This window comes from Notothenia rossii (genome assembly GCF_949606895.1).
Source record: "Notothenia rossii genome assembly, chromosome: 11".
Lineage (NCBI taxonomy): Eukaryota > Metazoa > Chordata > Actinopteri > Perciformes > Nototheniidae > Notothenia > Notothenia rossii.
Window position 1 is genome coordinate 39,402,311 of NC_136910.1, and position 27,328 is coordinate 39,429,638.

Below are 27,328 nucleotides of genomic sequence, written 5' to 3' on the forward strand. Positions count from 1 at the left end.
ATAAACAACAGCTGGTAGTTATAAGAGATGAAGGAAATGCAATAAAAAGGGTAAATAGACAAATTGTAATGAGTCAATATTATATATTTTAAGTCCTTTATACCTATTTAATTTATTATTAATTATAATTATGCCAGATAAAAGGACTTATAAATGCATTATAGATCATTATAGATCCATTATATTATTTGGCGAAACTTCTTTTTTTCTGACTTTTTTTTGCCATTTACATATATACTCAAAGCACCTAAGTCAACGTGTCCTTGTGTTGCCGAAGGGCACATTGACATCTGAAAGGAGAAGCCAGGTAATGGCTATCAACTGTTCTAGCATCTTTTCTTTTTATTCATAATTTTCCAAATTAATTGGCTGTTTTTGCCCCTTTTTGTGCATCCCAAAATTGTTTTGGTTGCAGACCCATTCAAATAAGTCTCAATTTCTCAGCTGTGGTACATAATTACTGTTTTTCTATATCAAAATTGCACCCAGGACACCAAGTGTGGATGTATGCTGCAGGTAGCAGTGGTTTAACCTGTGTATTCCAGGCCTTTGTAGAGACAAGCCTGAATGAGTTTCCTCAATTATCCGAGCTCCTAAAACAGCGCCCTTTAGCCTGTACAACACGGGTGAGACAAAAAAAAGGAGGGGGGTGGTATTCAGGAGAAAACGGTGGGAAAACGAGCATGTGAGGCAAATGTGTCCAATCATCTCTTGTTTGAATGAATGTAGCCCTTTTGCATTGTGCATAGAAGAAGAAAAAAACCTGTTTGCTTTTGCTTTGCTCTGCTGTGTACACGACCCTAACGGAGAGACCCTCACCTGTGAAAAAAAGGGAGCTGTCCCTGGTACCAAAAGCAAGAAGCACCAAGGACAGCAACAGGCTTTTCTCTTTTCAGTGGGGACATCATACATTATGCCTATGTGATCACACATAGCTTATACTTTCTTCTATTTACACCCTATTTACTGTATGTTCAATGCATTCTGACATGTTGACTGCAAACTCTTATCTTGACCCTGGCATGACATTTCATCCTGCTATAGGGACAAAGTCAATGTTGGAAAACAATTCTAGAGCCTTTTCCTTCAAGGACTGTCATGTATTTCCCTTTGATACTCATTCATCATTCCTATAGAGTTCTGCTGACTTAAAGGCATCTGCAGAAGTTTGTAAAGCACCCTATCCCTTAAAAAATAGTTATTTTGGTGGAGCAAAACATACCACATCATGGTTTATGCATTGCATTATCATAATATATGAGCACACTGATAAGACAATTCCATAGCATTAAAGAAACCTGATAAAAACGGTATTTTGCTTATTAGGATATATTCCCCACAGGTCACATGACTAATAGAAACAGGCCTATGACTCACATTGTTTGTAAGCAACCTATGAGTAATTTCATTTAAATAACAAACATTTTCCAAATAAAAATTGTTATTACATTTGAAAATAAAGCTTAAACATCAATACCCTGGATAACATTTTAGGATTCAACACATTCATGCGAAAGCCTTCTAGCCGAAATTATAGGATTCATTAAGCAATGAAAATATATACAATAATATTTTTGATGACTATTTTATAAATTGCAGAAAACTCTTCATATTTATTGATCTATTCTAGGGGAAAGAGGCTTTGTTAGTTTACCCCTGCAACGGTTTACTGAGAGCATGCAGAGCATCACAACACGTATTTTTCAAGGTACAACATCTGAGCATCTCTGCCTTTTCTTTGCTAAGAGGCCTTCATTAAATACCTCCGCAGCTGCACTGCTCTGTATTCCTCAATGATGTTTTATTTAGTAATGCAAAGAGAGTAAAAATACCGTGATACACACAAACCCTGAACCCTCGGTGTCCCTTCGGTATGTGCTCCGACAGAATCTGCACAAGAAGGATGACAGAAATAAAGGTTAATGTTTGTAGTAATTGGATTTGAGGAAATATTTTAAAACACAGAAAGAAACAACCTTCTTTTTAGAGAAGTAGCTTGTTATTTGTAGTAGCTGCTGTGCACTGAGAGTTGAAATGAAGCCATAAAGGGAAAATGAGAAGATATAAATATATATCTAAAAAAAAGGTGCATATAGATAAATGTGAGACACGGAGAAAAGAAATCTACCTCCACCTCCCCTCCACTGTGCACCTTGACAGCCTGGACACCTGAGCAGACCGCCTCCCCCGCCTCCTCCTCCTCCCCCTCCTCCTCTATTCCTGCAGAAGACATTCAATGCATGCGGTGTCACCCCAACCCCAAAGACGTGCACGCTCCCACACATGTACGCTCAAGACCACCTCCAGGGCCCCCTCTTTGGCAGGGCCAGTCCCAAGGGAGAGGTTAGTATGATGGATGTCTGACTGGTAGCCCTCCCTTCGGGCCTCCCTCTCCGTCACCTCTCTGCGCTCTGAATTAAAAGGCCGTTTGTCTCCTCCGAGTCCTCAGCTGTAGAGCGCCGGCCTGCAATTTCACAGCACTCAGAGAGAGAGGGAGACCATTACAGAGGAGGTTGTCAGGGGAGCCATCAGAGCCCGGACACGCCTGAGGGACTCTCTCTTTCCCCTCCATCTTTCTCTGCTGCCGTCTCCTTCTGCTCACCCACCAACACCTCTGTCCCACTGCAGGCAGCCAACCCTGCACCAACAAACATAGAAATATTCAAGGCCTCTGTTACATTCGAGCATGCATACTCCTTAGTGCACACAGATCAAATAATTATTCATTTTATTTTATACCAGTCTTGTTCTATTTTAGCTTTTTGTAACGTCTATCCTCTTTGCTCTTAACTAACTTTGTATTAGTTGTATTTAAATGTCCTATTATAATCGGAGGTGGGAGAAGTTCTCAGACCTTGTATACTTAAGTAAAAGTACCAGACTGTAGGAATGCTCTGTTACAAGTAAAAGTCCTGCATTCAAAATGTTACCCAAGTAAAAGTATGTATGTATTAGAAACCAAATATACTACCAAAAGCAAAAGTACTCTTTATGCGCATGGCCCGTTTCGGAATAGTATATATATTATAAGTTTAGATTACCATTATTGATGCAATAAAGGGTTATCAAAGCTGGTAAAGGTGCAGGGTAGATCGTAAATATTACTCCAGGTGTCAGGTTAAGTATTTTTTAAGTGTTGATTATATTTCACACCATTAATTTAAATCAGCAGGTATTATATAAATGTAGTGGAGTAGTAGAACAATTGAAACACTCAAGTAAAGTACAACTCCCTCAAAATTATACTTAAGTACAGTACCTGAGTAAATGTACTTAGTAACTTTACACCACTGCTTATAATGTGTTTATTTTTGCACTTTGTGTCTATGCTTTTGATGTTTTATGTAATGTTATTTCAGTTAACTCATTGCCTACTGTGCTGCTGTATATAAATAAACTTTCCCTGCCTGCACGCATATCACACACATCATTTTGATTTTGAAACGTTCTCTCTGTGTTGGTGCTTGTATAAATTATCACATCTAATAATACAAAAAGGTAAAGCAAGACCACAGAGATTTACAAAGACGAAATAACACGTGCTTACTGGAAATGGAAAACTTGAACTCATAAGCAATGAAACATACTTTTAAATTATTCAATACACTCAGAGGAACTTCTGCAACAGCCTTACTTTGTATGAACAGTTGCTAATGTTAGCAAACTTGAGGTATTGCTGTATATCTATTATTGCTGTGCCCTAATGTTACAACTGCGCTCTAACATGAATTGTTGCCACAGTGGCCGCTGTTCAGCAATAGTCCAGCTTTAAAAAGGATAACAGGGGCCGTATTCATACATCATTGTTAACCAAGGAAAGACCAAAACCAACAATGTGTTTGAGGTTGAGTATGCTTGAAATAATTACTTCATACAACCTGTTGTCCAAGTATGTTTAAGTGTTTACATTTCATCTGATTGGCCGCACTTGAAGGTTGGGCGAAAGTCCTGCCGTCATAACCTCCTTCACTATGACTCTGTAGAGAAAGGTCTCAGTGCCTCTAAGGGCCTTTGTCGCCAATGAATCATATAAATTGGGATGATTGCAAATAGTTTGGGACTTTTCTGGACGCGTAGCAGTTGGTAGTGGACTTGAGGTAGTTGTGTGAATGATCAGAAGATAAAATCAGACTTTCCCTTTTGAAAACTAATGGAGGCTCATCAACAATGGAGATCTATGGCACAGAAAAAAAAAGATGTCAGGGTTTGATGGACACACAATTCTTAATTCATAGTAAAAATGTATGCTGAGGTATTTGTTCTGTACATTAAGCATATCTGAAGAAATAGTATGTTGTTTAGAAACTATAAAACTATAGTATACAGATATATACAACTATGTGTACAGAAGCAATTCCTCTGTATGTGTAAAGGGCATTTTAAGTGATTTTTCCTCAGTACTTGCTTTTGTTTTTAGTAGAACGAAAGCGAGTATTTCTCTATTGAATTTTTCTTGAATTAAAAAATGTCTTCTTAAGAACGCTCTTGAAATTACCTTTATGTGAAGCGCTCTTGCTCAACATGAATCTGCACTGTAATAATACACGTGTGAGTAGAAGGACGGGCAGAATGGAAAGCCATCATCAAGGAAAACAAACATGAAAGGAGGCTCAACTCACAAACACGAGCCTCTCAAATAACCCAGAATAAAGTACAAATTCAAACAACCAGAGTCACCTCTCACCCTACGAACACTAAATCCCACATTATTCTTCACACAAACAAACACCTGCAGAAAAGTACACACTGTATCGGTGTGAACACATAATTGGAGCATTGTTTCAGGTGGGCAGGAGTCACAAGTCGCTGTGCATGACTATTCATCAGGCTGGATTTCCTACCTGCAGTTATCCGCAGGGTAAGGTGCTGCGACTTTATGTGTGGCAGAGTAAAAAGACAGGTGATGGGATCTGGGTAGTTGTGGAGAGTGAAAGCATGACTGCATGGCTCACACTGTGTTGAGTTCAGCCCCTGTCATTGAGATATAATGAGGGAGATCACCTTTCACTGTGGGCCATCCTAATGAGGTAATGAATGGGGGTGTGCATTGCACCTTTGCCCTCACCTACTCTATTAATCAGAGTAGGGTCACACACAGCCGCCAGGACCCAACCTCCCCCATCTGGCAGCACTAATGGACCAAGCGATGGATTGAAGGTGCTTTTAGTTAAAGAGCGCTGGTTAGTAACCAGGAGAGAGGAGAGAAAAGAGAGGGATGGCATCCTTTCCCAGGAAGAGAAACCAGAGGAAACACAGAGGAGGAGGAGGCAGCAAGGTTCTACACCTCCGAGGTAGTAGGAGTGAGAAGTGTGTGCGGCCTCGACCTCTGACCTCATCTCAGCCACCTTGAGGAAGGATCAGAAGGGTCAGCCGGCAATCTGGACTGCCCATGGCAGGATCAGCCACTGACAGACATGTAGCAAACTGTGAGCGACAGCATCCCTGTGTTACATCTTAAAGTGAGAAATTGCCTGTGTTGCTGCATTGGATGCATTTGTCAAGAAATAATCACAGAATAAATATTCTTTGTCTTATCTGGAGTAATGCTAGCTGCTCTGTGAGGATTATTCCATGCATAGAACTGCCTTTTAGCTAAATGCTCAAGTCAGGAGGCTCTTATGCTCATAGGGACAATGCTAGAATGTTTTGCAGGTGTAATGTTTATGATTTTTGCGATCTCATTTATCTTGTTAGCATGCTAACATTCAAACATTACTTAAAAGAAAAGATGCGATTTAAACGAGAAATAAGAGATGTAGCCTCGACGAGAGAATATATGTAAAAATATGTTTTTTTGTGACTTAAAGAGCATAACAGAGCAAACGGAGAAAGGGCCACTTAACCAAAGATATTTGATCAAAGCTAGAATATTACCTAAAATCATCATTTGAAGTTAATTATGACCTTTTGTTTTCATGAAAACTGTATCTCAGCTTTCAAATCATATCATTTGTGTCACTATGTATCAGGCTCTGCCATGTTTGACAGCTGATTCATAGTTTAAGTGGCAGTGTAGTTGAAGAATGGACAAAATTCAAATCAAACAGAAGCAGAAATATTTTAGCATTTGTTTCCATGTGCACGGTGTGTTTTTGTGCTTTAGCAATGAACCAACAAACCACAGCAGAGGGGGGTTTCAAACATAATGGAATATAACTTGTTTTTGAATACGTTCTACATTATAATTTTACTGTACGAATGTTTATCAAAATCTTCTTAAGTAAACAAAAAAACATCAATGTAATTGGCCTTTACAAACTATGAAAGTGTTTCAAGAACTAGATCTATCCCCTACTTTACCTAATAGCTATAAATTATGAAGTTTTATATAACATGTTCTCAAAGCAAAAGTTTTTTTTAAATGGACCGGAAAGTGGAAAGAACACCTTTTGAAACCTATCAACAAAAACTCAACAATAACCAATCCCTGACAAAAAACACATTAAATCAGCTATTCAGAGGTTCAATGTGACGAAGGTCACATTTTCAATTCTGTTGCTTTTCAAAGAAAATATAATTGAGAACAAATTCCATTACTTTTCTTCTACTGCAGATTTATATGTTCAAAATGTGTTTGCTTTGCACTGCTTTAAGTCTCACTGGGCTAAAAGCCAGATGGATTAATGTTGGTTACACGGACAAAATGGTGATTACATAACTCCTAAGATGTAAACAAATATGATATAAATGATTTTTCTGATCCTAATCAGAAGTAGTTGAATTGTCCTAGCCATTTTGTCCCAGTGTGTATCCCCTCCAGCATTGGTCAGCTGTGTGCAGATGCAGAGGGAGAATTGAACTGGACTCAGCAGCACGACAAAATGGGAAGGCTGGCCTGAAAAAAAAGGAATGCAGGGGGAGAAGGGAAGGAGGGGGGGTAATCTCGGCTATGTATGTGCTCTCAGCATCCCGTCCTCCCCTGGCTAACCGCACCGGCGGCCACTTGAATTAGCAGCAGAGGATTATGGGCAGAGAGCCTCATTAATCTGGGCAACAAACAGTGGCCAGTGTGAATATTTGCACCCAGAAATTGAAAAGATTAAGTCCTATTTGACAATGACTGGCAGGCTCTGCGCTGCAAGAGGCTACTGTTAAATATTCATATCCTGGACTCCTTCTCTTCCTCTGTCTGCCTCGTGTGTGTCTGAGTGTGTGTGTTGAATAGAAGTAATGTGCAATTGCAAGACAATAAGTACGTTTTTTTAGATTTTGGTCAATCAGTATGAGCAATCACGCCTACAAACTGAACATTCTTAAAATGCAAATTGGCAAAAAATAAGCACACAAGACAAAATCTTTTGAATTATCATAGGATGCGAAGCGTTATTTAAAGAGGCCCTGTTATGCTTTTGGGGTTTTCCCTTCCCTGTAGTGTTTTATATAGGTTTGTGTGCATGTACATGTTCTGCAAAGGCTAAAATCACAAAGTTCCCTCCAGAGGGAGTTTCTCTCCCACACACTTCCCTCCTGCCTGCAACGCTTCCATTGGACTCCTTTGTTTACTTCTGGAACATAGTGACATCACTATGTTACACTCGCACTTCTATTGGCTAGTGCTCCAACACTTTGTACATGAAGGAAGGCAGGGTGGGGGCATCACCAAAATGATGACCAATTACAACAGAGCTGGCCAGCTAACCAATCAGAGCAGACTGAGCTCTGGTTTCAGACAGAGGGTGAAAAGAGGTGCTAAATAAAGAGTCTTTTTGAACATTAAAGCATGGAGACATGTCACAGTAGAGAAAAAAAAATTAACCTGAACATTTAAATATGACCCCTTTAAACCAATAATTGTACATTTTTGACCAACAGAAGAAGGATATAGGGTTATTGATTTTGTTGCTGGGATATATAGACCATTTCCTTACCTCTTAAAAACACACATTAATGACCAGAAAAGGAGTGGTGGGGGGGTCTGCTGTGACATCCCATCGTTCTGCCTGCCTTGTCAGCCTGGCAGGAGATTCCCTCCTGCTAACGCTCAGCAAATACACCTGCTATTCATTTCCTACAAGGCAGAGAAGGCTATCCAGACCTGACAAAGCTATTTACCCACCTCCAACCCAGCCTGTGCAGACGCTATCGCTAATGTTTTCCCTTCTGCAGGAGATCAATATGTTTGGAAGCAGACAAACAACCCTGCTCTGCCGGGCGGGCTCTTCCCGTTTAGCAGGCCACCACTGGGGGCCCTGACAGCAGATGTACACAACCGAATCAACAAGCAGCGCTCCTCCAGAGTCAACACTGGACAGGGATATACACTGCTGAGAATTAACACCACGGCCCATATGCCATACCAAGGATCAACACTCATCCTCAGCCCAGTGCCAAGTTGCTCCCAGAAAACAAACCACAGATGGAATATTGATTTAAGCACGAGCAGGGAGAATTATAACTGAAATGTAATGCGGCTGGAATAAACATAAAGCTTTTGTCGTGATGGTAAGCTGGATATCTGCACAGTGTGGAGATGTTTGAGACAGGCGAAGCTAAATGATTCAGACCGATTCAGAGCAGCAGACAACTTTCCAGAAGATAAAACAGTGATATTAAGCTTGAGTAAACAACAGCAACCAAACCAGACAATACAAACAGTGAGGGCCAGACTAAACCAACATCCTGGATATTCTCCTCTGGATAAGCCCTCATGCTCTCTCATCTCCTCTGCTCGTCTACACTTCTCTTGTTTCCTTTCCTCACTTACTCTAATATTCTTTGGTGTTTTAGCCTTTAAACTTAAGGCCTCAGGTCGGACTCCAGCCTGGGCCCCTGCAGTAAGGAGGGACGCCCCATGCATAAAGACTCAGGCCTTACAACCTGGGAAATCCCTTCTTTTGTTTCCTTGTCTCTCATCTTGGCTCATATTCCTGATTCCTCTACCCTTGTCTCTTTCTGCGACTTCATCCACTCTTCTCTCAGTGTCTCTCCACCTATAATTTTAATCTCCTCTTCCTTTCCTTTCCTTTCCTCTATATCTTGTCTTATCTCCTCTCCTCGTTTCCCCTGGCTTTTCTCATTTCGCCTCCTCTCAACTCCTTTCTTCTCTGCATATGTCACTATTCCTAATTCCCTCTCCTGTTTTTTGACAATTGATTATTTAATGCATTTTCCACTTTTTTATATTGATCATAACGAGATTAAGAACGTTGACATTCAACATTTAGAAAGGCATCTACCGTGATTCATTTTGTCATTTTTTCATTCGTGGTACTTTACGTACAAGTGAATCTGATGTAGGATAGTACATGAGGAGGGCAGAGGAAGCAACCAATTTTTGTATGTGTGTGTGCGTGCGTGCGTGTTTGTGCGTGTGTGTGTGTGTGTGTGTGTGACTGAGTCAATGCGCATTTGAATGTTCCTTTCACATGAAGCAGCTGTGTGCAAATGTGTGTGTGCAAATGTGTGTGTGCAAATGTGTGTGTGCACATGCAGAAGGTGATCATGAGGTTGATTTCTGGTTTTACATGTGTGCATATGTGTGTGTGTGTGTGTGTGTGTGTGTGTGTGTGTGTGTGTGTGTGTGTGTGTGTGTGTGTGCACGTGTGAGTGTGTGTGGGAGCGGCAGGGTGAGTGTTAAATTGTTCTGTGTTGTGGAGATAACACCGGATCCCTATCAGCTGCATCAGGGGGCTTAAGACCCCAATGGGCGTGAGGGGAGAATGAATTTTCCTCACTACTCTGCATATTACAGGATTACACTGCACCTTTAGATATGCTTGGGCTGAGCCTATCTCTGCCTTTTGGCTATACGCATTTAGATTATTGAAATAGACTGTCACACAGCGAATGAATTGAAGCAACACCACAGGGACTGCACAGGCTCCTGAAATGAAATACGCCGAAGTGAGATAACCGTGATAGGATTTTGGTTTCTGACATTGTTCGGACAGAATAGTTTCTCATAATCCCGGCATGTAGCCACAAAATGTGTCTGCGCTGCTTTTATTTATTTATGAAAAGGAAAAATAAACTACTGTAAAAAAAGCGTGATGGGAACATTAAGCTGTGCTGCAGTTAGGGCAGCAGCTGCAAACAAACATCTCTTCCTTTTCCAGGCCACCTCAGACACAGACTCCTGCATGGAGCTCACAAGGTGCAACAGAGTCTTTCATCCATTACAAACTCTCCATCCGGCGCCACATGCAGAGGCTGTGGAGGTGCAGGGCGTGTAGGTAGAACAGACTGGCCTCTGGGCTCGATGGTGGACAAGAGGGGGAACACAGAACGCAAGAAGGGGCCGTCTTCTTCTTCTTCTCTTTTCCCTTCAACGCCTCCTTCATCAGCCCCCCTCTCCCCCTCCTCGCAGCCTCTGGCTAATTACTCCTTTTTTCAAATGCAAAGCAGCGGCAGAAAGTGAGATGATTTCTCGCCGGCCGCTTTAGGGAAGAAGCGAGGAGAGGGGAGAGAAAGAAAGCCGAGGCAAGAAAAGAGGAGCGAGAAGAGACGAGAGAGGCTGAATGGAAGAAAGAGGTGACTTTCTTTCCTCGGCTGGCGGGGACCTTTGAAGTTGGGCAAGATGGAGAGGGGAGGGGGTCTTTCTGTGAGGGGACGGACGTAAGAAAAAAGCAGGAGGGAAGATCGTGTTAACGAGATGGCCTCTAAAGACGAATTAAATGGTGGGAGAAAAGAAACACGATCAGGCCTGGCCCTACTTATAGACTCCTCACAGACTCACTCTTTTCAGCGCCGCAGAGGTGTACCAAAGCCGGAATTCCACAGCTCAGCTCTTTAAAAGGCTTGGAGTGTGGGGTGGGTGAGTGAGGGGCTGCGTTCGGGGGCAATAGGGTGTGTGTTTGAGTGCAAATGTGTGTGCGGCAGGGTCACTCGTCCTTTAGTCACACATCCCAGCCCCTCAATGAGGAGGTCAGGGACTTACACACCGATGGAGGGTCAGAAGTGGCAGGGATTACACGTCTGCTCTAAGCCCCCTAGATCCTAGTGTTTTCACTCCCTCTCGCTGTTTGTTGTTTTGTGGCGGAGCAGACGAAGGAAAGAAAAGGAGACGGTCGGGGGAATTAGTGTAAAGCTCGGGAGATGAATGGGCATCTTATTCGCACCTCTTGTTGGCTGTTTTTCACCCCCCCCAAAACAGCCCTCCCATTCCTTGTCGCAGTGAAAGCACGTTAGGGTATCCTTTGTGCGGACAAAAGGAGACTCCCCTCCTGGCTTTCATGCTCCTGCTGGAGCAACAAGAGGATTTGGCCCGCCGTGCAGCGCCAGAGCTGCTCCAGCTTTGATTGGACATCGGCAGGAGAGAGCTCTGCCTCCCTTTCTTGATTAATCAAGTGATTCCAGTGCTCTCAATAACACCTTTTTTCTTACACACTCTTTCTGTGTCTCAATAATCCTATCCTCTCCACCCCGAAACACCCCAACCCACGTCTGGCCTTCTCCCCCAACGGAAGAACACTTTTTCATCAGATTCGTTCCGTGTGCTTCATGTGACTTTGTGCTTATCTGATGTGTGGGTGGTTTGATTTCTCTGTGCTTATCACCACTGACACAGAAAAAACATTAGCAGATTAATTTAGATGATTTTTACAAGAGTTGAACAAAAGTTGACCCAATGTGTCATTCAAAACACAAGTGCCTTCAACTGCCTGATTTTAGATTGTTTTTTCCTTTTCTGTAAACAGAGATCCAGATTATGAGATTGTCATTGGAGTGTTTCAAATACAAATCTCTTCAGCTCATGCATTATTCTGCTCTTGTATATGATTTATTCGCGTTGAAATCACACTCCAACGATTATTCTTTTATTATTTCTGATGCTGCATCAGACTATCGAGCTCATCGAGTTCAATTAAATTAAATTCATTTTAAGTTCAGTTCAATCCAATTAGAAAACTAACACGCACCGGCAGCTATCATCCGCTGGTTTTAATAATGTAAAGAATAAAACAGGCAAGGCTGAGCACTTGAAGTTGAACATTTGTATCACTTTTAATTGGGTGAGTGGTCGTTGTTCTTGATCCACATGAGTGACAGCACTGGCAGATAATATAAATTAATGTATATTACAAATATATTAAATGTACTGTATATAGTCTGCATTTACGAGAGGATGAACTGGTATTCAGGTTTCGGTTTTTTCGAAACATTTGAAATTGATTTCCTGTTGCAGTGTTTGCTAATGTAAAAAAATGAAGAAAATAAACTTGGACCCAAGCTGTTTCCTAGCAACAACATTTCAATGACACACTCTCAAGCTGCTGGAGGTTGAGTGCCTTGCTGGAGGGAAATGCATTAGTTTTAAAGGGTTTATTCAACCAACTTCTAACTATTTTTAGCTGATTAAATTGTGCTCATAAATACTGGTGTCACAGCACTGGGACACTGACATAAACTTACATCCAGACGCAAACATCTGACATGAGGTCTGCTCGCTACAAGGAGCTGACGTTTAGGTGTACATTGGGTTGAATAAATATATAAAAAATAGGTAACAATAAAGGGGACTTGTACTTTACTTGAGTATTTCATTATTTGCACTTCTACCCCACTACAATTCATAGGTAAAATTGTGTACTTTTACCTTTAGTTAATTTGCAGATTCCGATTAATGATGTGAAATATATGCGACACTTAAGACTTTAGTTACACCTGGAGTCAAATTGATGCACCTTTACCAACTTTGATACATGCATTAAAATGCATTCAAAATGATCAAATCATGATATATTTTATTCTGAAATGGGCCAATCTGCATTATGAGTACTTGGTGCTTTTTTGATGCCAATACTTTAGTATTTTTAAAGGTGGGGTAGGTAATTTTGGAGAAAGCAGCTAGAGTGCGCTAGAATTTGAAAATACACAGCCGGAAAAAATCTGCCACTTCCTTACAGAGCCCCTCCTCCAACACACATGAACGCGCACATGACCAATGAGGGCACGAGATAAGTTTGTGCACAGATGGAAGGCTGACAGGCAGGTAGGCCATCCAGTTATTTTAGCCGGGCCGGCTAAAATTATTGGTCTTGCTTTTTACAGTACTACGGCTTTTTTGTCAAAGCACTTAAGATATTCATTGCTATCGGGATGTTAAGAGCAGGAATATAACAAAAAGTGTATCTCGAGCCGGTTTCTCAAACTTACCTACCCCACCTTTAACTCAGTAACATTTCAATTCCAGGACTTTGCTTGTAACAGCGTATTCCTACACTCTTGTAGTTCTTCTTTCACTTAGGTACAATATTCCACCTCTGCCTACTAGGTGTTCCACAGATCTAACAAAGTGTAACCAACCTTTAACAAAGTCATTCAGCTGCTTTGTCAACACTGACAACAGTTTCTCCATCTTACCTTGGCTCCTCATGGTGTATACCCTGAACACCTGCTCTGCTAGATATCACTTTCTTCTTGACTCAACATCCAAATTTATTTTCCTTATCAGCCAAGCAGCTTTGTATCTGGTGGTGGGGGGTTTCAGTGAGTAGGTGGGTGGCTGTTATAGATGCCACAAAGACAAGAGAAAAACACAGAGGCAGAGGAAGGGGGGTGAGAGGTGATAAACAGAGTTGGGTGGGGGGGTGCCTTGCTACGATAAATCAAGATCCAGACTAATCTATTTAGCATGCTCTCACCATTATCCTGTCAGTGAAACAGCTAATTAATTAACTGATTCCACAATGAAGAGGTTTTGAATGAGCCCATTTAGATAATTACTACAAGGAGCCGATCGGGCCAGTCATTTACCACTGTCACAGGTTCCAGCATTGGCAGCTGCCCCTCACTGTCCACAGCCTCATCGTCACAAATACACTAATACTCTACACCTTTAACAACTTAGAGGTTTGCACGTCTGAGAAGAGAAAATAAAGCTTATTCTATTGTTAGATCACTGGATGTGGATAAAACCATGCCATCCTCTTATTATAACAGTGATGCTCTCTTACATTAGAGAGCATATGTTTTACTCACAAATGCATGGGTGTATTATGAATATGTTCTTTATACCTTAGATCTTTAAGTTATATTACTTGTTACCTTTTTGGAACATATTTTTAACTATGGTTAGTCTATCCAAATATGCAATTTATTAATAGTTGATGAAGGTCTGATCCTTTGTCAAAAACAGTGTGGACAGTTTGTCTTCAAGATCTGATTTAAGAAATAATCGTTTTGCCCTGTCTGAATATCATCTTAGAACATCCAACAGCTTTTGTAAATTATGGCATCGCTTTAGCTCTTTTCTTTAGCCATTGCCGCAACAGAAGAAGGTCAATCTTTTCTAGGAAAATGACATGTGTGAGCTCTAACAGCTTCTAAAGCTGTAAACCTGCCGTGCAAAACTACTCACGCCTTTCAGGTGTTGAGGCTTCCTCTTCAGTCCTTACTTCTGTTGGAGCTGCTTATTGCACAGTATATTGAGTGTTGTCCCTTTAACTTTGAGCTAACTGTGTCATTATCAAGTTAACATTATGCTTTAAAGTACGATTCCTACATTTGCACACATTTGTATTTCATCTAAATAGCTGCTGTCATCACAACCATCAAATATCAATGCAACTCCTGCACAGTACTAAACCTGACACTTAGGAGCAGCACTGTGACAGTAAGTTTATACATTTTCATCATTTCCTGTAATGCAGTAAGACAACAAAATCATCCCGAGGCCAAATATGAAAACTTGACATTATGCGCTATGTAACACTCTTGTTTGTTTGGGGTCTCTATGAACCTTTAACAGAGTTTAAGGAATATAAAGGGAGTTAAATGTGCTTAAATACATGAAATGAATGAATTGGACAGGATGTGATATAGTGGCTAAAGACTAGGGTTGTGTTAAAAGTGACAGAAAATATGAGAGAAGAAGATTTACAATAAGCCAGAGTCCAGTTCATGCTGTCTTTGGCGGACGTGATATCTGTATTAAAACAGGCTGTGATAAATGATGCTGTTTCTTTGAACTTATTTTGCAGTTTAATAAATTGACAATTGTTCATTTTCACTGCAGATAACAGGGGAACGCACTGTGCACACACCAAGACGTTTAAGATTAGTGATGAGCAAAGATAATGAGCAAAAACACAAGAGAGGCATAATGACATTTCCTCCTACAAACAATGGCTGTGGTAATTATTGGCATCATTGGCTTCAGAGTTAATAAAAGCCTTTTAAATCTTGTTGTAGGTACATTTGATATCATAGCATACTAGTGGCGGGAACCTCATGTGGATTGCCTGATTTGAAAATGGAATAAAAAGAAAGAATTACTTCGACTTGCTGATAATATCTGATTGAGAATTTCAAAATAAAAGCTGATGTTAGACACTTGGGGGTAGATCAATTCAAAACTCTGCAACCTTACCCGTACTAAAACTTTTATCCAGTTTAATCACATAGCTTGGAAAGATTTAACAATTCTAGACGCTAAAATGCCTGTGTTCCCTCCAGAGGGAGTTTCTCTCCCACACACACCCTCCCCTGCCTGAAACGCCTCCATAGGACTGCTTTGTTTACTTCCGTAACATAGTGACAGGAATATGTAACACTCACGCTTCTATTGGCTAGCGCTCCATCTAATTGTACGCGATAGCGGCCCGTCTACACTACAGGTATCAAAAAATCTTGAAGCTGGGCGTGTCTGAAGCTTGGCGAATTTTTGCGACCAACAACCAATCACATGAATCTCCCGCCCCCGACATACAAAGCAATAGCAATGTTAAAAGGAAGTAAACTGGATAGAAACTCCCCAAACAGGCGAAAAACCTACCAGTTTCACCCACTGTCTCTGCCACCTCCCTCCATGCCTGGTTCCTCCGGTTTGTATCCCGGTAAATAGTTCTGGTCGTAAAGAACCGGGTGATTTGCTACCGTAATATCTCGTTTGGAATATGAGGAAATTAACTGCGGTCTGGCTCTCCCAGCTTGCACGCGGTTTGATTGGCTGCGCTTGCACTGGCGGGATTTGCATAAACGGGATTTGATTGGCTGACATTGTTCAACTTTTGATGCCGATAGATGCTCGTGATGCAAGCATCACGAGCCATGCCATGCTCCCCACAATGCAGTTCGGTGAAGATTAAAAAATCTTCTACGTCACCCCATTCAAGTGAATGGGCGAAGCGTTGAAAGCATTTTTCGATGCCTGTAGTGTAGACGGGCCGTCTGCTTGCAAAGCCATGCTCCCCACAATGCAGTTCGGCGAAGATTAAAAATCTTCTACGTCACCCCATTCAAGTGAATGGGCGAAGCGTTGAAAGCATTTTTCGATGCCTGTAGTGTGGAGGGGCCGTAAAGGGTGGTACATCTTTAAGCGGTTGACCAATCACAACAGAGCCGGCCAGCATGGTTTCAGACAGAGGGTGAAAAGAGGTGCTGCAGCACAGGCAGTATGAGACAAATAAAGAGTTTTTTGAACATTAGAGCATGGAGACATGTCACAGTAGAGGTCCAACACTTTGAGGTGTTTAAACTCAGTTTTAGCATATACTGACATGTTGTGCAGGTCTGCATCTTTCTAGTGTTAACATTTGTAAGAAAAAAGTACTTGATGTAAAGAAGTGCCACACTAAAGAAAAACTCCACGACTCTTCTAATACAAAAGGGTAGAATCTAAAGTACTTATGAGGGATTGTATTTAAAAAATAAACAGCCGTCAGCAGATTAGTTAATTAGCTTTGCAAAAAATAATACCAATACTTAAAGCTACCATCTTCCAAATGTACTTTATCCATTCTGTTTGAAGGAACATGATGTTCATGGTTCTAAGTACACAGCAGCTCATTACTACTGTGGATTATATTAAGAAAGGTTGTAGCTCATCTTCAAAACAGAGTTGGTGTAGCTGTAGGTGGCTCAGTATTTGACCTCATGACGGACATGCATCAGTTGTTTTTCATTCAAACGGAAATAATCAGAGAAACATATAGCGTTAAGAAATACTTGCACTGAAAGAAAAGTACTTCAAGTTAAACCAGTAACTTTTCAAAGTTTCAAAATAAGTTATTTTCTGATATTTGTTAGGTATTGTGTGCATCAGTACTTATTGCTGGTTTAAATCACCATGCATTCTAACATTTAAATGAACACTAAAACGATATGTCAGCTGTAGTGGCCTTATTCAACCTGCTGTGTGTGACTGAATGAACCCTCAGCCTGCTGTGATCATGTGAGCTGATGAGGGGCACCACCGCACCCACGGGTCAAAGTGGTCTCATCACCCCTCACACACTGTCCGGTCCTGTTCATGGTGTGGGAAAGCCCATGTTAAATCCAGACCACCACTCGGAGCACGATTCCCCCAAAGGTGGTTATCTCATTGCCTGAGTCACTGATCAGGGTTTTGTCTTGTCACCTTCTTTCACCCCAACAGCAGCAGACAACTCAATCCACTCCATCAGATCAGAGCTCTTCTGTCCACATCTCCCCTTTTCTTTTGCCGTTCTCTCAATAAAGGTCAATCCCACATCAATACGCATGGCTCCTTTCAGCGTGTCTATTCCTGGAGGTGGCCTCATTATCCTGCAGTGTTTTGTTTGTTTGTTCCTTGGTTAAAGAAGCTGAATTGAGCAGCCGGGAGGGGTGGGCTGCAGGGAGAGATTTTAGAGGGGGACTGTGAGCAGAGGACACAGGGGGTCCCTGCGGCTCTGAAGGGAGACAGGTCCTCCATCACAGGGTGGGAGGTCGGTGTTGACGACTCAGCGATGATGATAACGTAAATGATTTAAAGGACGTGGCGGCGATGATGATGATGATGATGATGGTGATATATGCTGTGATACGACGTGTTATGGCAGCAGAGTTATTCATTAACAATCCCCATTTTGGCACTCGGCTGAGGGGGTTTATTTGTGCTTCAAATCAAGCGCTCCATTTCTGCAGGTAAACTGTCGGCCCAATCACAGGTGTTTGCTTCAATCATGCCGTGATTACTCCTCTCTGCATGAGAGGACATTTTCTCTCCACAGGCAACCTGCAAATATAATGTGACTGCATGTTGTACGTAGAAATATGAATAATTTCTGTTTGGTTTGCATGCTGTGATGATATTACTATAATTATTATATAATCAGTTTCAACATTATGGGGAATACGCACATTTGTTTTCGTGCAGAGAAACGGGAAGATTGTTATCACTCATGTCCGTTTGTTAAATACAAATCAAGTATATGTCAGGAGACTGTTAGCTTAGAATAAAGAAGGGAACAGCTAGCCTAGCACTGTGTAAAAGATAACATTACCTGCGTACTAGCACCTCAGAAACTAAGCTCACTAACACATTTGAAAATATTAGACTACTTTCCATCTCATATGTATTGTCAAGAAGGTTAATACGTGCATTTTACAAACATGAAGAAAAACCTATTTTTAAATTTAGTCTGATTTAGATATTTCAGGCAAGCTTCATTTTTTAGGTTTAATTGCCATTGTGCAAAGTGAAAGTAGTTTTCTCTTAATTTAGAAAGATCCATGTGCGATAAACCTCCTTGTTCCTTAAAGGTCCCATGTCCTGCTTTTCCAGTTATTACCCGTCCCCTTGTGTGTTATGAAGGTTTTTCTGCATGTAAACGGTCTGCAGATTCACAAACCCTCAAAGTACACCCTGTAGCGAGTAAAACTCTAAACACAGGAAAGACCTGCCTATGCTGCCCCAGAACGCCTCGCTGGAGATTTCTAATTTTCCATTGTTTGCTTCCTGGGTTCTCTGACGTGTGAACACCCAAATCAGCAACAAATGACCGGACTGAGCGGTGCACCTCACACACCAGGCTCCCTTGGCTAACTAACAGGGAGTCCCAATTGACTTGCATAGAGCTCCCTGAACGCTGGTAATAGACGAGTTGGGATCACGGAGAAATACTCTCCGCAGACCCATTCTCACAGCGTTATAAACCTTTTTCTTACTCAATATCAAGCCACACTTATTGTTTTTACTTCGGCTGTGAGTGTTTGTGTGCTCAGGATGAGTTTCGCTGTGTCTCTCTGTATCGCCGACCGAGAAACCTGTTCGCTCCTTGCAGCAGCGAGCCTCGCAACGCCCCGACCAATCAGAGCACACTGGGCTCGAAGGGGGGGGCAGGGGCTCCAACAAGCCGTTTAGGACAGAGAGTGAATACACATACTATACAGAGATGCTGTATGAGAAACCAATGTGAGTTTGGAAAATTGCACAATTTAAATCTATTCTAGTCGACCTCAACAATGGAAATATGATCAGTGGAAATGACCATGACATGGGACCCTTAAGACGGATGAATAATCATGGTCATCATCTTATCCATATGCAATCCTAAATAGAGCCACATATGCTAATGAGAGTGTGCTAGTGAAACCAGTTCCTTCACCTCCCTCCATGCACAGAGTACAATGAGGGCTGCAGCTAACACCTGCCCGGCTACATCATGGAGAGCGCGTGAGGCTTCAACAGCTCATTTTCTACTGCAGGTTTCTCACCTGCCAGGGGCAATGGCTTCCACATGATGAGTTTGAAATCTCTGGCTCGGATGCAGAAATGGTGGGTTATAACAGGGGGGGGTTTGGGGGTGGGGGTTTGGGGGTGGGGGGTGAAAATGATGGAGCAGACTAGAGGGAGAGTCAATGTGAAATTTAAGATTTCATACAAATGTAATGTTTTTAAACCAAAATAACAACTAATGGATTTTAAGGTTGAGAAATATTAGAAATAAGTAGTTTAAAAACAGAAATATGTTATTCTTAAACCATCATACATGAAGAATGCAAGCAGTTAATTTGCATATGATAGCTGGCATTTTGACTTAAACGAATAATCAATTATCAAACTATAGGCGGATTAATTTTCTTCTGATTAAGTAATGCACTAATCATTGCAGCTATAGCTCATTCACTGTTCTTTTTTCCTTATCATTGTTAAGTGTTGACCCTCTAAGATAAATGAATAAAATAGCAGATATACCGGAAAAACTAACCTAAATGATGTCAGCCAATCATGCAGTATTGATATTAAGATTCCCGTTCCGCATTTTTCTTTATATTTATTTACTTCTACTCAACAACAATTTAGGATATATTTGTGTTATTCTTACTATGTTGCATTGCTACTTTTACTTGTGTAAAGGATGTGCAGTCTTCCTCCACCTCTTGAGAAAATAATGTTGATTTAACATTGTGAAATGCTTAAAAGCTCTGCTTCATGTGGTGCACATTTATTCATATTCTTGTGATGCTGAATAACAACTGACACATTCACACACACAAACACACACTTTGCACCTTGTGAAGGACATGCAGGCCGATTAATTACCAGGAGCACGGCGGTTTAAATCTGGTGGAAGGACAGCCTGTTGTTCCTGCAGAATGGGTTGTAATTAAAGGAAGCTGAGCTGCAGAGATGGAAAAGGCCACACATCAGCCCCGCGTGGGCCTGGACGCCACTGATGGGAATTTATGGTTCCCCCCTTGCAAGCGTACGTGCTCGGTGTGCAGCTTCGAGGCCAGACTTGTTAACTTCAACACCACCCACAGCAAGTTCCTTCATGAAGTCAGCCGTTAACTGTGTACAGGCAAATACATTCAAGAAATAATTATGAACTATTTCAAATGCTTACGTAGAAAATGTCGTCTAAACCTGATAATGTGATGTTTATTCACTGTAGAGGGGTTACAGAGAGATAAAGTCAATGGGATGCAGAGAATAGAAAGGCACAAATCAAAACTCACACACAAAACAAGAAGTACAATTTAGCATTGACAAAATTGAGCATGCTCTCTTCCCAAACAAAAAGAGAATTGATTTGTATGACTCCTCTTCAGCAAAGGGGATTTATTTGAACAAGCCAAAAGTGTCTACTTCAATAGGCAATGAAAATTGGATACCCCACTCCCCATATTAAACTCCCCTTCACTCTTTTTTCCCTCTCACTCTATTTATATTTATCCACTTTTCTTTCATGTTCTTCGTCATTCTGTCTCAAATATACATCCTCTCTTTTGCTTCCCCTCCTCCCTTTTCCTCCCATAATTCAGGGCCTGTGTATACGTCTGCCTGTTTTTACCTCTGTGCATTTTTACACCTCTATCCTTCTCTTTTTGCCTTTCGGTTCTCTCCCAATCGCTCCATAAAACACTCCTTCTACCCGCTGCTTTCTGACGTCTCTCCTTCCACCTCCATCCATCTCCTCCTCCTCACTCTCTCCCTCCCTTTTCCCTCTCAATCCCCTCCCGACAAGTCCCCCCCACCCCCATAACCACCACCACCTCCTCACTCGCTCTCACAGCCGTTCACTCCATTTTTCTGCACAGATTTGCCTAACAATAAGTGGCTCTGCCCAAGGTCAGATAAGAGAAGCACAGCCCAGGAAGCCACAGCCACTGTTTCTTTCATCCCTTTTTTCTCCTCTCTCTCCTCACAGCTTTCGAATTATCTCTGCAGCACATAATAATAATTACTGAGGACGGCAACATAGAGATAAGAATGCAGGAGCTGAAATGGCGAGAGAGAGGGAGAGGGAGAGAGAGGGAGAAGGGGGACAGGTTAGAACAACTATAGAAGCAAGAAAGAGCGTAGTAAAGGTACTGTATATTAGAGAGAAACTGTGAGGCATGAGAGAATAGGTAGGAGCAGAGGATGGTGTAATGTAGAAAGAGAAGGAGAAAAGGAGGAAAGAGAAGTGAATAAAGTGGAAATTAAGAAAAGGATATGGCTGGTGTTACTCTGTATATGTTCCCTATTGTTTCCATTTCAAAATTGTTCATGTCTCTTAACAATGTGCAAGGGTACCCCAAACACATGTCTTCCTAGTAAAGACTTACATTTTAAATCAACAATTTAAAGTCATTTAGGAATCCTAAGTCATTTCTTAAATCAGCGGGTCACTGTGTAGAAATTGTCTGTCAAAGTGAAGAAAATAGTGCTTAATACTACTACTGTCAGCAGCGGGATTAATAAGCATTGGACGCCCAACGTATTGTGTACTTGTCCATTATCGCTTTACATTTATATTGTATAGATTCTGCAATCCATGATTTATGAATATATTTCATGAGGGTGGAGGATAGGCGTGTAACCAGTCTTCCTTTTCTGCAGAAGACTGAGTTCACCTCCTATCACTGACATGCATTAAACAGTTTTATTAACCCAAAAGGTCTTACTGTGGCCTAATGTTAACCATACCTTCATCTTTCACAATCATCACTAATGTTAACAATCATGTAGTTGAACAGAAGGCAATCATTCAAAAAAGAAAAGGTTAGCATTGGATATTTAAAAGATTGTAATCCAGGTCTTTGAAGAATACTGCCAATGGGGACTGTGCATGTGGATAAATAAGTATAAATAAACTACAGTGTGTTTTCATGGTAATTAAGTAACATGTCACCCAGTAAGCAACAGTGTGGCTCATTCATGTGTTTTAAATTGCTTTTGAACAACAATTAGCTGAGGAAGAAGATTTCTCAGGCTATATGGTATAGCCAGCATTATCTTAAAAAAGGACACCATCCTCTCAAGAAAAACTACGATCAGTTGCAAACTTTTCCTAAGTGGAACCTAACTAAACTAACCAAACCTTAACCACAGCAGTTATATTTCTGCCACTGAGATTTGTAATGGCTCTGGAAGCCGCTGACAAATGATGTGTTCTCCTGATGATTATGTTGTGTTGGTACAAAATGTGTTTTGTTGTTTAATTTGGAGAGTGTGCCGTTTAAAAGTGAAACAGCAGAAATCATAACAAATCAAGCATTAGGAAGTCATCTTCTAAGAGCCTCTTACACACAGAAGAAGAATCACAAGACAACATTTTCATTAATTTTTGCCAAACTTCAGCTCAGTGTCATCAGGGAAACAGCTGATGGACAGCACACAAAGGAAATTGCTTTCTTCCTTTTTAATGCTTGCTTGTGGTTCAGTAGCATAACTGCACCTGTGACAATACACCACTCACCGTCACATCAGACCTGCTCTCTGCAGGGGTCAAATTGCAATTTTGCTACAAGATGAAGTGTCCTTTGAATTGATTATATTTCCACAATTACTCAGGAAAAAGAAGAAAAGAGGACAATTTCTCTTTACGAGTTGTTACACCTGCGCGCACACTCATCTGCTGAGCTAAGGCTGTAACCACGTACAACCCACAGAGCGTCAATCAGCAGACACACAGCACTACTACAACTTGGAATCTTGCCAAATATATTTGTCTAATATCTAGTCAGAATATGTCTTTACACTTGATATAAGACCTAATAACTGAATAAGTTACAATACAGTGAGATATAGGGACTTGTTTTTAGACACTGCAATGTTAAGTCAAAGACTTGAAAAATTGTATTTAAAGTTGCATCTCAGATGAAACGTTTTAGTTAGCTAATTTAGCTAAATTAGTATTTAAAAATCCCCAACTCGTATCAGAAAACAGAAAACTTAAGTTTTCCCAGCTAAGATGTCATTTATCTAAATATCCCATCTTATTTCAAGAAATCTTACTAAGCAAATCCTCCCTTGTTCTATAGGCAGATTTATGTTACTTATTACAAGCTAAATAACCTTGTTTTCAGAATTTATTTACTTGTTTTCGGAGCAGCATTTTTACCAGTGAGATGATCAGAAGTTATGATTATCTTAGTGTCCAGGACACATTTCAAACAAAGAGTCTGACAGAAAGAAACACACAAACACACACTGCAGCACAGTGGCCGTCCTGCCCCGCCTCACCCCTGACCCCCATATCTGAGGGAGCAGGGTAAGCCTCCTAGTCCCTGAGCTCCCAAACACACACACCCACCCACCCATGTCTCACCCCTCAGCACTCCACCCCCAACCCCCAGAGGACCTACTATCAGCTGGGCTGAGCCCTTCTGCACCAGCCTGATATCCACACTGGATTGGAGGGAGGGGCAGCGGCTGGGTGGAAGTACAGAGAGCTGAGATTTACAGTCAGAGAGGAAGAATCGGGGTCTTTCTGTATTTCTGTTTGTTGTTCCCGTCTGTTTGTCTCCCTCTTTGTGTGCAGCCACCATATGTGTATGTGTGTGTCCTGCTTCTCTCTCTGCATGTAGCGATGCCTATCAGTAATGTATTATTACTTCAAACGATGGCAGATTAGCCCCCAAACTCCCCGTTCAATCCCCCTCCTCGTTTCATCCCATCTCTCCATCCAGCTGCCGCCCCAGCGTCACCCCTCAGAGTGTCGGGGTGTAGTAATGCCTTTCTGGCCTGTCCTTATCTCGCAACTCAGGCCCTGTCACCCGGCTGACCCATGAACTAACCATCAAGAGGGGAGGAGGAGGAAGAGGAGGAGAGGTACAGGGTGGCTCAATGGGGGACTGCAGCGAGGACGAGGGAGGAAGCAGGGGAGGCTAAAAAGTAGAGGAGGATAAGGGTTGGAGGAGTGAAAGGCAGAGTGGGTGGTTTGGAGGGTGGGGGTCGACTCTGGTAATCTGTCTGGTCTGGGATCAGTTTAAATCCACCTGGCTGTCTAAGAAATAGTTAATGTGTTGTATTCTCTTCACTTATTGTCTATATTTCTATATTTTTAAATAGAGGTTAAAACAATTTTTGACTAAAAAGGGGGTAGAGCTATGGAGTAAAAATGTGTAATCCAAGAGAAATTGTTTGCATTGGAAGGACTCAAGTCAACAGCTTTTACAGGCGTCTCTTTTCTAAAAGTGGTCTATGGGGAAAATGCTTTTAGGCAGCAGAGGATTTCCTTACAATACCACAAATGACGACAAGGATTTGTTTGAGGCAAGGCTAACTGGCAGCCTTGTCCACCTCTCTTAAAAATAATTTAAAAAACAGCCATGGTTTGAACTAAAGTATTACAATCTATTTTCGTGCCCACCCTCTCAAAGCCATAGGGATACTAAAATGCTGGGTTTTTATCCACAAGTAGGAAAACCTCGTCCCATCGTCACTTGTAGCTACGCTTATGCTAAGATAAGAGCAGAGGATTTTTAAACAGTAAAAAAATAAATGTTTAACCTTTTTGAAATCAGAAAATGTCCCTTTCTGTTAACAATTGCATACCATCTGTCGTAGAAAATGGAAAAATAACATTAATTTTTATTTGACATTAAATGTGTCTTCACGATAATATCTTTATGATTGAGATGATGTCTGTATTTCATATTTGTTAAGGCAGCTCTCTAGCCATTAACGATCCATCAAACAGAGATTTCGAGGCGCTGAAACTCCCAAATTTGCCAGATTTTTATCAAATCTTAAATGTTTTTTTCAAAATAATGCAAGAAATATTTTCCAGTCTGAAAGATTAACTTGAAAGAACAAAAAATAAAGCTGTAGATGTGCATGTGTGTCAGAGATCTAGGATTATAATCTTGGACTGTGGAATGAAGATGTTGTTTCAAATGGAGATTAAACTGAGAACACATTCAGATCTGTCAACAATATCGCAACAGCTACTTCACGCGAGATATAAAGGCAAAGCAGCTAATAGAAAAATGTCCGTGGATATGTTCAGAAAATGCTGAGACAGAGACAATGCTCGGCTAAGAATTTGACAGCCACTGTACGTACATCTGATTTGCATATTTGTCTGCAAAATCCAACATGTCTGATTCGGAGGCAGACCTTATCTCTGTGTTTTTTTAGCTCAAAACCTGCCAATAACTGGCTGTTAACCCCTTCAGAAATTCATCATTTGGCCGCATTGATTAAAAGATGAGTGAACTTATTATGCATTAAAGCGTCATGTCAAAGCCCTGGCACAGCGAGATAGCAGCCTTATCTCCCCTCTACCTGATAAGAGACAACATGGGAGAGAGACGGGGCAGCGGTGGAGGTGGAGGGGGGGGGGGGGGGGGTGATGGAGAGGTAGAGGCAGAGGCAGGCAGAGCGGGAGGAGAGACACAAGACGGGAAGAAGGGGTGGGAGAGGTGGAGTTGTATTAAGAAGGGAGGGAGAGGAGAGGCAGCATACAGTACATTTAGAGCAGAGGGGAGGGGAGGGAGAAATTGAGAGGGATGGCAGAAGAGATGGGAGACAGTTCTGGGGCATCTAATGTTCCCTCTGTCATGGCATCAGCCTCTCCATTCATTCACATTTTTTGCCTCTATTTGCATTATTCGTTATTTTTTTCCAATAGTCTGTCGCACTTTTTCCTTTTTTTGTATTCTCTCCCTCCCTCCCCCCCTCTCCCTCTCTGCGGAAGGTCTTTGAAGGGAGGTCATGAGGGAGACAATGCAAACACAGGCCCTCTGAATAGAGAATGGGAAGAGGACAGCTGTTGGAAATGACAGCGATGGCTGTTAAAACGCAATCTGTCTCTCTTCCCACCGGCCTGTTGCAGAACACACACACACCCACAATCACACACATGCATGTACGCATACATTGCCGCTCACGTCTTTAAACAGAGGCCACAATGTCACGGCGACACTCCCAACTGTCAAACACAAGTGCGAGAGCACACACTTACGGGCATGTGTCATCACACACACACAGTCTCTGCATAATGCACGGAGGGTACATGAACTACGAGGAGACACATCTACATGTGACAGTGTGTATAGAATAAGTATAACGATGGAGTAACATGTTATATGAGTACAGATAAACGTCCATGTTTTGCATTACATTTAGCGGTGGTAACTCCTGAAAATGTTAAGGGGCAAAATCAGCCACAATGGAAAAAAGGTTGTTTTATAATACTTGTATATAATGTAATACAAAAGAAGCATTTAGTGTTGCATGTGGTCAAGGTTGAGACAAATTGTTGGTTAGATGTTTGCAACAGGAAGTAAACCTCTAATTCAGGGGTGGCAAACTCAATTTCATCGCGGGCCACATTAGAATTATGGCTGCAGAAGTCTAGGGCAAACACGCCATACACAGGGCAGCAACATTTGGAGTTGGGTTTGTAACCATCGGATGAATTGAGACATAATGTAGCAGGCATCTTTTGCATACGTGTACATAAGGAAATCTCTGTGGAAATCTTGTGGTATTGAACAAATACAAATAAATTCAGAATTTAGAACCGAATCTGATTTCATTAGTAAGATCAATAGCCTTCAGTATTGATATTTGAGTGCTTAATTCACATAAGATGGTCAGTAAATCTACATTACACTATAATTCAAAACATTTTCTGTCAAACTTTATTAAACTACAAAAAATATGTGTGTTGACACTTCATTTCGTAAAATGTTCTTCAACACATTATGGTAAATGTCTGTCTAATGACTATTAAACAGTGTAAAATAGTATACATACATGTTATCTCCATCATTAAACATATTATTTTGTATTAACCTCTGTTTGATATAACAGAACCATAGAAATGTAATCTTGCCATAGCCAGCAGCTATTATCATGTTTTTATCCAATTTCAGATTTCTTTTACGTTTTTTTATAAATGCAAGGCTGTATTGTTTTTCTCATTGA

At 41.3% G+C, this 27,328-nt stretch overlaps 1 protein-coding gene and 1 long non-coding RNA gene across 4 annotated transcripts in view; both read right to left on the reverse strand.

The window, feature by feature from the left end:
• The window catches only part of lhx5 (LIM homeobox 5), a 56,568-nt gene that overhangs the window by 14,990 nt on the left and 14,250 nt on the right, over nucleotides 1–27,328 (reverse strand). The gene's annotated exons all lie outside the window — the stretch shown is intronic.
• LOC307025795 lies at nucleotides 649–15,908 on the reverse strand. 2 transcript variants are annotated; one of them, XR_013804273.1, is made up of 4 exons: nucleotides 15,716–15,908; nucleotides 13,303–13,444; nucleotides 2,302–2,638; nucleotides 649–1,890 (listed from the first exon to the last, which is right to left on the reverse strand). It is a non-coding gene; the product is annotated as an uncharacterized lncRNA (long non-coding RNA). The 2 variants fall into 2 exon arrangements; XR_013804274.1 differs by lacking the exon at nucleotides 649–1,890 and having other exon boundaries at nucleotides 2,253–2,638.